A 14,859-nucleotide genomic window follows, 5' to 3' on the forward strand; every position below is an offset into this window, starting at 1 on the left:
TGTTCTAAATGATGCTGGCAGGCTTCTGACAAAAAGTTTTCTCATGTAACTTCGATCTGGATGCAGCTGCACCTGCTTCTGCTTTATCTAAGAATCTTTTACTGATTTAAATCTTCAAAGGAACTTTATAAATGAAGTTTTACTTCTTTATTCCAAACGGTGCTCTAGCTCTTATCAAACAAAGCCAGTGCTGCAGTTTTAAAGCTTCACACAGTTGTTTGTCTATTCAGAGACACCGTAGTAAACATGATGATCCAGCCCATGATGTTTAACTTCTTGTTGGGTTTAGTTTTCTATCCTCAGTTCACCTGCAGCAGCTGCCATGATGAATTATTCTGGTATTCTTCTTTTAGTTTGGATATTTATTAATGCTGGAGTCAGTGTGTGTGTGCGTGTGTATGTTTCTGTGTGTGTTGGTGCGTGCATGTGTGTGTTGTTGTGTACAAACTGCTGCTCCAGCTGTGGCCGTCTTGGCCCAAACTCTCATAAAAATGTATAATTTCTCTGGAAGTTGCTCAGATGTTTGTTTGCACGTTTTTTTGGGTCCATGAGAACAAACTTCCTGAGTCGGCTCAGCTGAGAACCCGCGAGTCCGACTTCCATCAGCTGGGACGCTGGACCCCTGCTGTCTGAAGACATGAGTACACAGATCTGTCCTTCCACCCTCAAACTTTCCTCTGTGACTTCTGTTGGTCAGACAGCCTCACCAAGGACTGGGCTGAGGAGTCTCCACGTCTGCAGCTCATCAGTTGGAAGCCGGCAGTTTGATGCTGCACCACTAGAGAAATCCGGAATGCTCCATGGATTCCTGCAGGATCACAGTGTTGCATCACAAACTGGTTGCATGGCACCAAAGATCTGGATTCAGATCTGATTAAAGACATCAACACTGAGTAGAACTGGACAAGATTTCCAGCTTCTTCATGAAGAAGCGAGAACAGGAGGAGGAGTGACCCGGGAACAGGATGCAGAATGCTCAGGATGTAGTTTATGAAGAACAACTCAGCTGACGTTCCACGTTCTGGATCACCTCTACATCTGAAACTAAAGGAAACATCTTCAGACCCACAAGGAGTCACATGACTTTGGTTCTAACGTTTACAGTGAAACTGAGCCGACACCAGCATCTCCGGTGGATGCAGAGAGGCAACACACACACTCATGATGCTGAGCATGACTCACACACTCCTGCCAGACACATCTTCACCAGCCAGACTCACACAGACAATGTGGCATAGTTGCTGGTCTGAGTATTTACTGGGATTTCCACCCACAACCATCTCCAGGGTTTCCAGAGATGGTCTGAAGAAGAGAAAACATCCAGAGCAGCAGTTGTCTGGACCAGGTTGCAGCAGAAGACACACCGGGTTCCTCCTGCCAGCTAAGAACAGGAAACTGAGGCTACAATTCACACAGCGACGTGGCCACTAGAACCTGATGCAGCTCCATGTTTTAACACAAGTATTAACCTGCTTTAACCAATAGATGAACCAGTTTTCTTCTTCGCTGGTTGTCTCGTCTTCTTCATTAATTCCAGATGCAGCGCCTCCTGTGGTGAAGAGAAGCTAAAGAAGCACTTTCAGAGTTCTAGATGTAGAGCCAAATGCAGACACCGGTGTTATATGTGCTTTCTTTCTGGTGTGGGTCAGAACCCGTGCAGCTTGTTCTGAGCCAGCAAGTCAGCAAACAGGCTGCAGGAAACACTTGTTTAATTGTCTCTTCAAATATTTTTATTGTGAAGCACATATAAAGTTACATGTTGTCTCATGGACTGCCATGGATTCAATTTTATACAAGCCCAAAAACAATACATGAAACATAACAGAACACAAAGGTAAAAGGCAAAAACCTTCCCATCCCATGTCCTCCCCTCATCCCCAAGGGTGCTGTCTCGTAGTGAAGCCTAAAGGATCATGACTACATAGTGCTGTTCATCGGTTCACAGTTTCCAGATATGACGTCAGCGGTTTCCATATTCGACTCAAATTGTCGAAGATGAGATCTTACATAGTTTCTTTTTTGAAGGTATCTAAAAAAATCACAAGCTAATCGACTGTACTTCTCTTTAAGCTGTTGAAATGAAGCGAAAGCTCCGTACAGATATAGATGTCCCACACTGAGCAACCCCATTTCCTTCCAGGGACCAAATGTTCCATCTATAATTAAGGGTGTAAATGAAGGTTTTGCAGCAATGGGCATAGCAAAGGACAGGGCCTTAAGTTTGTACTCCTTAACTATCTGTCTCCAAATTTGGACGGTGCTATGAATAACTGGATTGGAGCTGTAGTGTGTTTTCTTGAGACGAATGGGGGACAGTGCAATCGCACCAAGAGAATAGGGTATACAATCTTCCAGCTCAATATCCAGCCAGGTTCCTAGTATGGCCGTATCATCTAGCCAATAAGCAATATGTTGTATAGTTGTTGCAAAGTAGTATCTCTTAAACTCTGGCAAAGCAAGGCCTCCATGTATTTTCTGTTTAGAAAGATGATTCTTTTTTATCCTGTGACTCTTGTAATTCCAAATAAAATTGTCTTGTGATGATCAGAATTAATCCTGAAGCCTGCAAGAAATGTAAAAAACAGGATAATAATTATATAAAATGTTGTTTTGTTTAGACACCTCAGGGCCACCGTGGTTTGGGCCTGCCGGTGAACTCCCTCTGACTTTCGTCTTCCTGTCGTTCTGGTGTCTGCCGGCATCTTCAGAGGAGGTCAAATAAAAGATTAAAGTGTTTACTGAGCACGCTCAGTTCATCACCACTGTATGAAGTTCCTCACTGTTAGTGGTAGCCGCCTCCAAATGCCAACATAAGGGTTGGTGATCCTGAAAAGGGTTAGTGTGTGTGTGTGTGTGTGTGTGTGTGTGTGTGTGTGTGTGTGTAGTTATTTTGGGAAATGTTCTCTTTTATCCCAGCTGACACACACACACACAGATAAGTGTTGTTTAAGGATCATCAGGCTTCGCTTTGGCATTTAGAGGCAACTACTCAGACGCACACACGCACACACACACACACACACACAAGCACACACACGCACACACACACACACACACACAGTTGTGGCTCGTGAGCTGCATAAATGCCAGTGATGATGAGTGTAATGTGATTAACCTGATGATATTACAGTGTGTGATCAGAGATGAGTTGTTAATGAAGCTGAACGTGGCATTAATGCTGATACACTGGAACGCACACACACATACGTGGACACGTACATGCACATGCACGTGGACAGCGTAGCTGAGATCAGAGTCTAGAACGTCAACTAACTCTGGAGTGCATTACGATGCCAGTTAGGAACAAATATTTAGAGTTTCTTCTAGAAAGGCTGAATTTTTTCTGTAAATGGAGGAAAATGTGGAAATTCTGAGTAAATGAGACAGAATCACTGTAATGGTCAACTATGTTCTACAGAACATGATGTTACTGCACCAACATCTTTGTTCAGTGATAAAGATCAGAACAACATCATCTGATTTCAACACTAAATAACCCTAAAAACACAATATTTGCTGCAGCCATTTGAACTAGTTTCCATTATTTAATTAGCAAATGACTTGCATTAACCTAGAAAAAATAAAGTTCTGCTTCCCATGTACTAGAAACATGTTTTTCCAGACAGAAAAATCAGGAAACTGGATGCATTTGACCCGTTCTGTGGAGCAACTAGTTATGTTGTTTCAGTAGGGCTTCCTGAGACTGAAAAACCAGGGTGACATGCAGCGAAGCGTAACAGGAGCGTAGATGTATCCATCTCATGACACTAATATCGATCAATACCAGCGCTGGTATTAATGTCATCAGTATTCAGATCCACCCAGAACCAGAGGAGGATGGTGGACATCCAGCAGGTTGTTCTTCTCATCACGGGACTTTAAAAAACTCTGTATATTTAAACATGGAGCTTCCTGCTTTGTTCTTTATGCTGAGTCACATAGGAATCGATGATTCTTTCCACCAATCAGTGGATTGCAGCATGTCAAGCTCCACCCTTTGAAGGTCAGATCGGTAAGTAGGATGGCTTGGATCAGGTATGCTGGTCTCTTTCACAGTTTTATTCTGTGGCAACGTAAAGAATGCATACCGACCCAACCCGTAGGCGACCCGACTCGTAGAGAGCCGACCCGTCGCGACCCGACCCGTAAGCAGAGCCTGAACAGCAGCGAGTCTGACCTGTAGTGAGCCAACCCGTAGAGAGCCGACCCATAGCGACCCGACTCGTAGAGAGCCGACCCGTAGCGACCCGACCCGTAGAGAGCCGGCCCATAGCGACCCGACCCGTAGCGAGCCCTGAATCCACAGCGAGTCTGACCTGTTATGAGCCAACCCGTAGAGAGCCGACCCATAGCGACCCGACTCGTAGAGAGCCGACCCGTAGCGACCCGACCCGTAGAGAGCCGGCCCATAGCGACCCGACCCGTAGCGAGCCTGAACCACAGCGAGTCTGACCTGTAGTGAGCCAACCTGTAGAGAGCCGACCCGTAGCGACCCGACTCGTAGAGAGCCGACCCGTAGCGACCCGACCCGTAGAGAGCCGGCCCATAGCGACCTGACCCGTAGCGAGCCTGAACCACAGCGAGTCTGACTGTAGTGAGCCAACCCGTAGAGGACCCGACTCGTAGAGAGCCGACCCTTAGCGAGCCTGAACTGCAGCGAGTCTGACCCGTAGCAACCTGACCTGTAGCAACCCGACCCGTAGTGAGCCTGAACTGCAGCGAGTCTGACCTGTAGCGAGCCAACCCGTAGCACCCCGGACGGACCCGACCCGTAGTGAGCCTGACCTGTAGCGAGCCTGACCCGTAGCGAGCCTGACCCGTAGTGAGCCTGACCTGTAGCGAGACTGAACCATAGCGAGCCTGAACCGTAGCGAGTCTGAACCGTAGCGACCTGACCCGTAGCGAGCCAACCCGTAGCGACCCGACCCGTAGGGAGCCTGACCCGTAGCGAGCCTGACCCGACGCAACGCGACCCGACCCGTAGCGAGCCTGACCCGACGCGACCCGATCTGTAGCGAGCCAACCCGTTGGTGGGAACGGGTCCAACGTGGCTTTCTCGCCGTGCACACGCATTTCTGATTCCAGCATCCGTTTAAACTGGGCTTCAGATTGCTGCTGCATGTCGCTGAAGTGCTGCAGGTAGGGGAGGGGCAGAGCGGTTTTTTCAGCTGTTTCAGTGAGCTGTACATCACATTATCTTTTTTAACGTACTTGAGTCACAGAAAATGAACTAGTCTGTCTCTTCTTAAAGTTTAGGCTTGGTTTTGTGGACACTGAATACACAGGTCTGAGGCCATGTTTCACAACCAGGTAAGGGTAGGATGCTACGTCCCGGTTGGGAATGAGTCTTTGCCAGCAGTGGAGTTTAAATATCTCTGCATCTTGTTCAGGAGTGAAGGTAGGATGGATAGATGACAGAGGGTTAGCCGAAGCTCCCTTTCTAGATAGGCTGGATAGCTCAGTAGGCAGAGCATCAGCCTCACATGGAGGAGACCAGCGTTCGATTCCCCCACGGGACGAGCAATAACACCTTCCAGTTGGGTCCTTAGGCAAGACCTTTAACACTACTGCCTAACCACTGTAAGTCGCTTTGGATAAAAAGTGTCTGAGTCCTGTCAGGAGACTTGGACAGTGACTGAAAGAATGAGATCATGGATATAAGCAGAAGAAATGAGCTTGTCACCTCCACTTGGAAGTTTTCCTGGGCATGTCCTACTGGGGGGAGACCCCGGGGTAGACACAGGACATGCTAGAGGGATTATATAATCCCTTGTGGCTTGGGAATGCCTTGAGTTCTCCCAGGAGGAGCAAGGGATAGGGTGTCTGGGTTCCCTTCCTGAACTTGTTGGCTCTAAAACCTGACCTTGGACGAAAAGAAAATGGATGGATCTCCACTTTGGTCTGGTCTGTTTCAGAGCCGGGCTGCCATGTTCTTTTATTCTCCTGCAACCCTGCCAGACAAGCCATACTGGTTCAGTCTTTTTCTAACTGGACCGTCATGAACTTTAACATTTAACCTGCTAACTGGGGCCTGGAGAGTCTGACGTAGAGCTTCTTAGGGTTTTTTAGTTTCTCTGAGCATTGCATGGTCTGATTTTGGACTGAACTTGCTGGGACGTCCACTCCTGGTAACACTGGCCTCTATCATGTGAATGACCTTTCTCTCTGTAGAATGACGGACTCCGGATGGTTTGGAATGACCTTCTAACCCTTCCCAGACTGATGGGCAGCGGCAGTTGCTTCTGTAAGGTCACTGCTGATGTCTGAAGCCTGTTAATCAGTGTATTGATCAGCAGCTTCTGGCTGGTACCGACTGTTTATTCCTCTGGAAGCAGCAAAGGTTGATGTAGTTTATCACCCACTGATTCCTTGTCTTTCTTCAGTAAATAAAGACGTGGTGTGATCTTCCAGGCTGATCATCTGAGTTGGATTTTAAGACCTGATCAAGGACCAGGGGTCTCATTTATAACCGTTGCGTAACGCACAAAATGGGGCCTGAAACTGGCGTACGCCTCTTTTTCACGCAAAGGTTGTGATTTATAAAAAACAAACTTGAGGTGAAAATGTGCGGTCTTTCACGGCAGCTCTGACCCATGCATACGCTGGTTTTGGAGGCTGGGGGAATTGGCGACACAGATGGAGAGGTGGGGAATTAACAACACACTGCATCCAGAGTCCTCTTGTGGCAGTGTGGGGTCCTGTCACCATGTCTCCAATTAATTTTGCGCTCTGGCTGTATGACCGCAGATGTGATTTCGGCTCACTGGTCAGCGTAGCATGACTTCAACCCGGCAAAGGAGTTCATAACCCGTCTCCGCTGTCTATGCGTCCTGCTACACTCTTCCAACATCCAATTTCCCTATATTGCAGGAGAACAGGCCGACATTAAAAGGCAATTTGCAGCAATGTCCGTTTTTCCTAATGTAATCGGCGCAATTGACTGCACTCATATTGCTATAAACGGCCCCATATGTCGATGACTTCATGTATGTCAATAGGAAGCATGTGCATACTATCAGTGTTCAAGTCATATGTCAATCCGCAACAGACTGTTGACAATAGTAGTTGCACGATGGCCTGGCTCTACACATGACTCTTACATCCTAGCGCAAAGCAGTGTAGAGAAGAGACTGCAGGCAGGCGCTGTAACGTGATGGCTTGCTTCTTGGTAAGACAATAACTTTATATTGACAACCAGCTTAGCCAGATGCAGACCACTGATGCACTGTTCATTGAAATGCAGGGGACGTGGCTACCCCCTCCGGCGCGGGCTCTGACCCCCTTCCCAAACCCCAGAGCGCAGAGGAGACCCTGTTCAATACCGCTCACTCCCGTGCGCGCTCAACTGTAGAGCGCGCCATCGGCCTTTTAAATGCCGGTGGGCGGTGTCTGGATGCGTCAGGGGGTAGATTATTGTACCATCCCCAAAAGGTGCGCAGATCGTGAGGGCGTGTGGCGTGCTGCACAACCTCGGACACTGGCAACTACCTACCTGGCCTCCCCCCTCCTCGGAATGCCGACCTCACACACAGCCCCCTCCCAGACACAGGGAGTTCCAACACGGGCACGGATCCGTGAGGAGGTCATGCAGCGATTAAGCAGACAATAAGGTTCACTTTTTCACAAGCTCTTTTAATGTGGTTTGGAAAGGTCGAACATAATGTCACACAAATTATGCAGTGTTGTTCTGATTTCCTTCAGTTCATTGATGGTTTCTTTTGATCTCGCCATGGTCCGCTCTGTCCCGCTCACAGAGTTAACTGAGGTAACTATGTGTTGCCACTCACGACACTTACTCTTATTTGTCACGCCACTACTGTGGCTACCAAACAAAATAATTTTTTTTCGACTCTCCACCTCACTCACTAATGCATCGATTTCTTCCTCTGTGAAGTTGCGTTTTTTGGTTCGCTTCCCTGCGGTTGCCATTGTTCATGGATCACAACATGGATCAGCTGGCTCATTTTAATACACGCTGAGGTACTTTGCATTGACCATTTATGGTGGAAAGTGGGTGTGTAGTGGGCGGAACATGAGCCAAATTCACCTGCGCAAACTTCAAGGACGAGTGTGATTTATAAAGGGGAAATTGCTTGCACCTGTGCGTACGCACGGTTTTATAATTCAGAATATTTTATGGCGTACGCCAAATTCCGGTTTTTGGGCGTAAGTACACTTTTAGTAAGAATCCTACGCACAGTTTTTATAAATGAGACCCCAGATGTTTTGGATTTTTTTTTGGTCCAGGCAGATAACTGAAAGCTTCCACATGATCAGATAGGACCAGGACTAATCACAGATGAGTGGAATTACAACTCACATCTTCACATTTAATCCCAAAGAAAAGAAGGAGAGGATTAATTTTAGATGCACTCCACCTTGTTTCCTGAATGATAAGTAATCCAAACATTGAAGTTTACTCGGAGTGAAACCCTTTCATCTCATTATTTCATTTATGCAGGACTAGGCTGCTTCTGACAGAGATTTTCCATGCAGTTGTCATCTTACAGCGCCTTTAATGACTAAGCTGCTTCTCATCCTTGATAGGACTACCTCTCCATCTCTTTTCCCTCAATGACCTTTCCTTTCCTTTTTTAAACATAGCGAGAACATAAGAAGCGACAGAAAGTGACATGGCATAGCATCCAGTCCTCATCAATAATGGAGGAGCTCCTTGTATGGAACTGTAGCTTCTCAGAGACGCATGGAAGCTTAAGAGAAAGCGGAATATGTTTAATTCATGTTTTATTTCCTGTTACACTCTCCCGCCATCAATAGTATTACCTCTACTACCCGCTGTACCCTTACATCCATAACAATGATGGACACACTGCTGGTTTCCCAGTAACAAGGTGAAGGTTTCATTCACACACACGAGCAAACCGCCATGTTCTGCAGGAACAACATCACCATGCAGTTAGAAGCACATGAGGAGGCCTCGGACAGCAAAGAACATCCTGCCTTAGATCAACGCTCCAGGCTACTCCTGGTGTCATGGTGAGGTACCAACGTGGTTTAACCACCACATCCTACTGGTAAAAAGGAAGACCCCGGTACTAGAAGGCCAGTCCTGATGAAGAGGACGACCCGGTACTAGAAGGAGGTCCTGATGAAGAGGACGACCCGGTACTAGAAGGCAGTCCTGATGAAGAGGACGACCCGGTACTAGAAGGCGGGTCCTGATGAAGAGGACGACCCCGGTACTAGAAGGCGGTCCTGATAAAGAGGACGACCCGGTACTAGAAGGTGGACCTGATAAAGAGGACGACCCGGTACTAGAAGGCGGTCCTGATGAAGAGGACGACCCGATTTCCAGAAGGCGGTCCTGATGAAGAGGATGACCCGGTACTAGAAGGCGGTCCTGATGAAGAGGACGACCCAGTACTAGAAGGCGGTCCTGATGAAGAGGACGACCCGATTTCCAGAAGGCGGTCCTGATGAAGAGGATGACCCGGTACTAGAAGGCGGACCCGATGAAGAGGACGACCCGGTACTAGAAGGCGGTCCTGATGAAGAGAACGACCCAGTACTAGAAGGCGGTCCTGATGAAAAGGAGGACCCAGTACTAGAAGGCGGTCCTGATGAAGAGGACGACCCCGGTACTAGAAGGTTGGTCCTGATGAAGAGGACAACCCAGTACTAGAAGGCGGTCCTGATGAAGAGGACGACCCGGTACTAGAAGGCACTAGAAGGTGGACCTGATGAAGAGGACGACCCCGGTACTAGAAGGTGGTCCTGATGAAGAGGACGACCCGGTACTAGAAGGCACTAGAAGGTGGTCCTGATGAAGAGGACGACCCCGGTACTAGAAGGTGGTCCTGATGAAGAGGACGACCCGGTACTAGAAGGTGGTCCTGATGAAGAGGACGACCCAGTACTAGAAGGCGGTCCTGATGAAGATGGACGACCCGGTACTAGAAGGCACTAGAAGGTGGACCTGATGAAGAGGACGACCCTGGGTACTAGAAGGTGGTCCTGATGAAGAGGACGACCCAGTACTAGAAGGCGGTCCTGATGAAGAGGACGGACCCGGTACTAGAAGGTGGTCCTGATGAAGAGGACGACCCGGTACTAGAAGGCACTAGAAGGTGGACCTGATGAAGAGGACGACCCGGTACTAGAAGGCACTAGAAGGTGGACCTGATGAAGAGGACGACCCGGTACTAGAAGGTGGTCCTGATGAAGAGGACGACCCAGTACTAGAAGGCGGTCCTGATGAAGAGGACGACCCGGTGCTAGAAGGCGGTCCTGATGAAGAGGACGACCCGGTACTAGAAGGTGGACCTGATGAAGAGGACGACCCGGTGCTAGAAGGTGGACCCGATGAAGAGGACGACCCGGTACTAGAAGGTGGACCTGATGAAGAGGACGACCCGGTGCTAGAAGGTGGACCCGATGAAGAGGACGACCCGGTGCTAGAAGGCGGTCCTGATGAAGAGGACGACCCGGGTACTAGAAGGTGGACCTGATGAAGAGGACGACCCGGTACTAGAAGGTGGACCTGATGAAGAGGACGATCCGGTACTAGAAGGCGGTCCTGATGAAGAGGACGACCCGGTACTAGAAGGTGGACCTGATGAAGAGGACGACCCGGTACTAGAAGGTGGACCTGATGAAGAGGACGATCCCGGTACTAGAAGGTGGACCTGATGAAGAGGACGACCCGGTACTAGAAGGTGGACCTGATGAAGAGGACGATCCCGGTACTAGAAGGTGGACCTGATGAAGAGGACGACCCGGTACTGGAAGGTGACCAAACACAGCTCACAGCAAGAAGGTCGGTGGTTCGAGCCTCGGCGAGGGGAGGTTCAAACGTGGACTTTCTGCGTAGAGTTAGCGTGTTCTCCCCGTGTGTGTGTTACTCCGGCTTCCTCCCACCAAACACGTGATGCTGGGTTACACTGGTCAGAGCTGTAGTTTACTGGGTGCGATTAGATGCTTCGTCCTGAACGGTGTGTGTTTTTCTCTTTATTCATTTCCAGTTGGCTTTAGATTTATTAATATGTCTCAATCAATCAATCAATCAATCAATCAATCAATCAATCAATCAATCAATCAAATCATTTTCTCACAGCATCTGCTGACGTTACAAACAATTTCAAAGAAAAGACAATACAGAGACAACAAACAAAACAACAAACAAACAAACAACAAACAGACAAACAGACAAACAGACCAAACAGCAGCTTAGTTTCTGACTTTCGCTGTTGTAAAGTTAAAATACCTCCAGCTTTGATTCCAGCTGTGATTCCAGCTGTGATCTCAGCTGCGGCTCCCAAACACGTCAGATAAATCTGTCAGGGTTTTAGATTGATCCAGAGTCCTATTATGACCGTACTGATTTGATCTGGTGTTTTGCTAATCAGATGAAGGAGATTACAGAGACCAGCAGGAACATGGTGGATTATATGAGAAACCCCAAAACACAGCAGCAGGATCAGGATTCATATCCACATCACCTGCTCTTTAACTAAGATGTAAAAAATAAATAATAGGAGCTGGAAGAATTATTTATACCTACTCTGATTATGCAAGAAAACAGCTCAGTGAAGCCGACATGAGGAGACAGACGAAGAGGCCTTGTTTATCCAGCATTATGTACACATCCGTCCCCATCAGCACCACATGCAACGCTCGCTCTACGCTGGAAAAGATCCCGCTATCCCAGAGTGTGATCCGAGGACATTCGTGGGACGGCTCACCAGCAGGATCCTCGTCATCAACCTTTTAATAGAAACCAAAGTTCATCTTCTGAATAAAAAAAAAACATCGGTATTATTTATCAGGCAGGAACGGGTCAGCCGTGCTCCCAGCAGGAAGAAGGAGCTGCTGATGAATCCCACATGTTCACACATTAGGATTAATATTATTTTAATAAACTATCAGAGAGAAAGGAGAGCAGCTAGTGCGAGAGATCGCTGTCATGAAATAAAAAGGTTTTAATATAACCAGACCAGGCTCGGTGCTCGGGGGTCCAGTGGGCTAATCAGCCGCTCCCATCCCGGAATAGCCTTTTGGCTTCAATTTATAGACTTTTATATATAATTTCATTTGTAATTACTTAACAGTTATGTTTTTGTGGGACTAAATCATCAAAAAGAATCAATTTTGTGTTTTTCAGCTCTGAGGAAACTAGCTGTAAGCTGTGTGTGTGTCTGTGGATTTAATCTATGCAATCTCTACAGTAACACAGAGTATTCTTTAAGGTTATCGCGATAGCAACCAATAACAACAGTATAAGTTTTAGAATGTATTTTCCTGGATGATTAGCATCTGTAATCCAGCAAAATACCAGAAGTCGATCCTCCACCTTCGCTGCTCTTTGCTGCCATCTGAGCGAGTTTTCAGGCCCCTTCCGCAACTTTAATTTTTTTTAAAAAGCACACTATTGACAAATCCAGTGACTTTTTCAGGTGTTTTATTTGGAGGCTGGCGTGACCAATATGGAGCAGCAGTGCTGCCATGGCTCCTCCCCCCCTCCCGAAGCAGTCACGGGAGGCTGAAAGTAAGGTAGGGGGTGCTTATTTCGCCTCAACACCAGCCCTCCCAGCCAGAGTCAGAGTGAGAGATGATCCATCCACTTATCCACCCAGGCTTACATTCGAATATTAATCATGTAGACCACAGGTGTCAAACTCTGGTCCTCGAGGGCCGGTATCCTGCCAGGTCATCATTGTTTCCCTGATCTAAACACACCTGACTGAAATTAATGGGTTATTGTGAGAAGTGGACAAGAAGCTGATGGCTCCATTTGATTTTATTCAGGTGTGTTAAATCAGGGAAACAATGAAACCGGCAGGCTACCGGCCTCCGAGGACCGGAGTCTGACACCCCTGATTACTGTAACATGACTGTAACATGTGATAAAACACAGGTGTTGCCAGGACCTGGTGTCTCGGTTGAGCTTTTACATGTTTTTTTTATATAAAAAAAATCAGCGTGGACCAAAAGAAGCTTGATGTTTAAGGTTAAACAGCAGAACACAATCAGGTCATCTAGACGTGTTTTCAGTCTGTTGTGTGTCAGCTGACAGCGGAAAACTGCCAGCAGCTCGTCTCATCCATGTCCTCGTCCTTCTTTTGATCAACCTGAAGCCGAACTGATGCTGCCGTTAACGCTTCGCTCCAAGCTCACACAGTTGTTGCAGTTCTACAGATTATTCAGCCCAAACTCTGCTGATGTGTCAGGCTGCTTTTCCAAACACCAAAAATCAATTTCACATCCTTCCTGAGGTTGGAAAAGTGTTTCTTGTGTAATGTTGGAGGATGCAGCAGACAAGCCACGGAAAACATCTCTTCTGCTCGGATGATCTCTCTCCACGTTCATCTCTGGCCAAAAGAACAAAACAAACTGGGACTCGTCTTTGCGTTCAACTTGAAATATGAATGCGTGCCTGCCTTCCTTCCAGCAAAGCATATGTTAATTATGGCTGTTGCCCAGTGGCTTATCATTGCACTTCCTCTGTTTGAACACAATGACAGGCTAGCGCAGGAAGCAGTCATCAGCTGTCTGACAAGCACGATCTGCCAGCCGCTGCAGTATCTGGACTGATGATCAGCTGCTGCAGGGCTCCTGCCAGTTACCCTCCAACACAGGCCGGCCCGCTGGTTAGAGCCACAACTGCATAATGCATCGGTGCATAGCACAGCACAGCAGGAGGATTTCTGCTGGCAAGAGCTTCAGACATGCAAACAAGAAGACTGGCTGACTGCAAGCTTTCAAATCTCCATATGCAAAAAATAAAAAAAAAAAATTTACACCCAGTCAGCTAACGAATCTGACCACCATGAAACATGTGAGGAATCTGTCATGTCAGCACTTTTGAACACGTTTAATAACTAGAACAGAAAAAAAGCTCAAATGATCAGTGATGGAAAGCTGTTCAGAGCTGATACACGAAAGCAGGATAAATTCCCTGGTTTTCTCCATCCAGCCTGATTTTTTCAGCAATAAGCACAGCAAAGGGGACAAAACTTTGTAAACATACATGATTTCTTAGCCTGTGCTGCTCATATGTGCAACATATAAAAAATGAAAAAACTAAATCTGTGTTTTTGCTTGTACAGATGATCATTTTATGAGCCGAAATCCGTTCAGCAGGTCTGAACCTCCGAGTCATTAACGGGACTTCAGGTGTTAGTGATGAGAGGACCGGATCTTTTCATAGGTTTAGCTCCTTTAAAACCGCTTTCCATTGGCTCTTCATCACTTACAGCTTCTACTCAGCCTAATTTAGCAACAATTGAAAGGTAACCAAAGCATTTTCATAACAGCCTTCCTATTTCTGTATTTAAATCTGTTTAACTGTCTCTAAACTCAGAGAGGGGACTGGAGGGTGTGCTCCAGCTACTGGGGGATCACCCTCCTCAGCCTCCTGGTACGGTCTGTCCAGGGGTCCTGGAGAGGAGGGTCTGTCAGGTAGTCGACCTGAGGAGGAGCAGTGGGTTTTGTCTCGGTCGTGAAAAAATGGACAAGCTCTACACACTCTTCAAGGTCTTGGAGGAGGTATGGGAGTTTGCTCAACCAGTCTACATGTGCTTTGTGGACTTGGAGAAGGCGTTTACTCTGGGAGTATGGAGTGCTGGACCCCCTTGTACAAGCTGTCCGGTCCCTGTACGATTGATGCCAGTGAGGGTTGGACCTTTATAGACAGAATTTCTAGGCGCAGCCGTGGTGTTGAGGGGATCCAGTTTGGTAGCCTCAGGATTGGGTCTCTGCTCTTTGCGGATGATGTGGTTCTGTTGGCTTCATCGGGCCGTGATCTTCAGCTCTTACTGGAGCGAATTCGCAGCCGAGTGTGAAGCGGCTGGGATGAGAATCAGCACCTCCAAGTCAGAGACCATGGTCCTCAGCCGATAA

The 14,859-nt window shown here is 47.5% G+C and overlaps 1 protein-coding gene across 3 annotated transcripts in view; it reads right to left on the reverse strand.

The window, feature by feature from the left end:
- glra3 (glycine receptor, alpha 3) overlaps positions 1 to 14,859 on the reverse strand; it is a 71,798-nt gene that overhangs the window by 46,296 nt on the left and 10,643 nt on the right. Inside the window, exon 2 of one of the 3 annotated variants that reach the window (XM_041983325.1) lies at positions 11,522 to 11,724. The exons of the other annotated variants lie outside the window; for them this stretch is intronic. The gene's annotated coding sequence lies outside the window, so the exon portion shown is untranslated. The remainder of the gene's footprint in view (positions 1 to 11,521; positions 11,725 to 14,859) is intronic. 3 annotated transcript variants of the gene reach the window in all.

Source organism: Melanotaenia boesemani, chromosome 4 (assembly GCF_017639745.1).
Source record: "Melanotaenia boesemani isolate fMelBoe1 chromosome 4, fMelBoe1.pri, whole genome shotgun sequence".
Lineage (NCBI taxonomy): Eukaryota > Metazoa > Chordata > Actinopteri > Atheriniformes > Melanotaeniidae > Melanotaenia > Melanotaenia boesemani.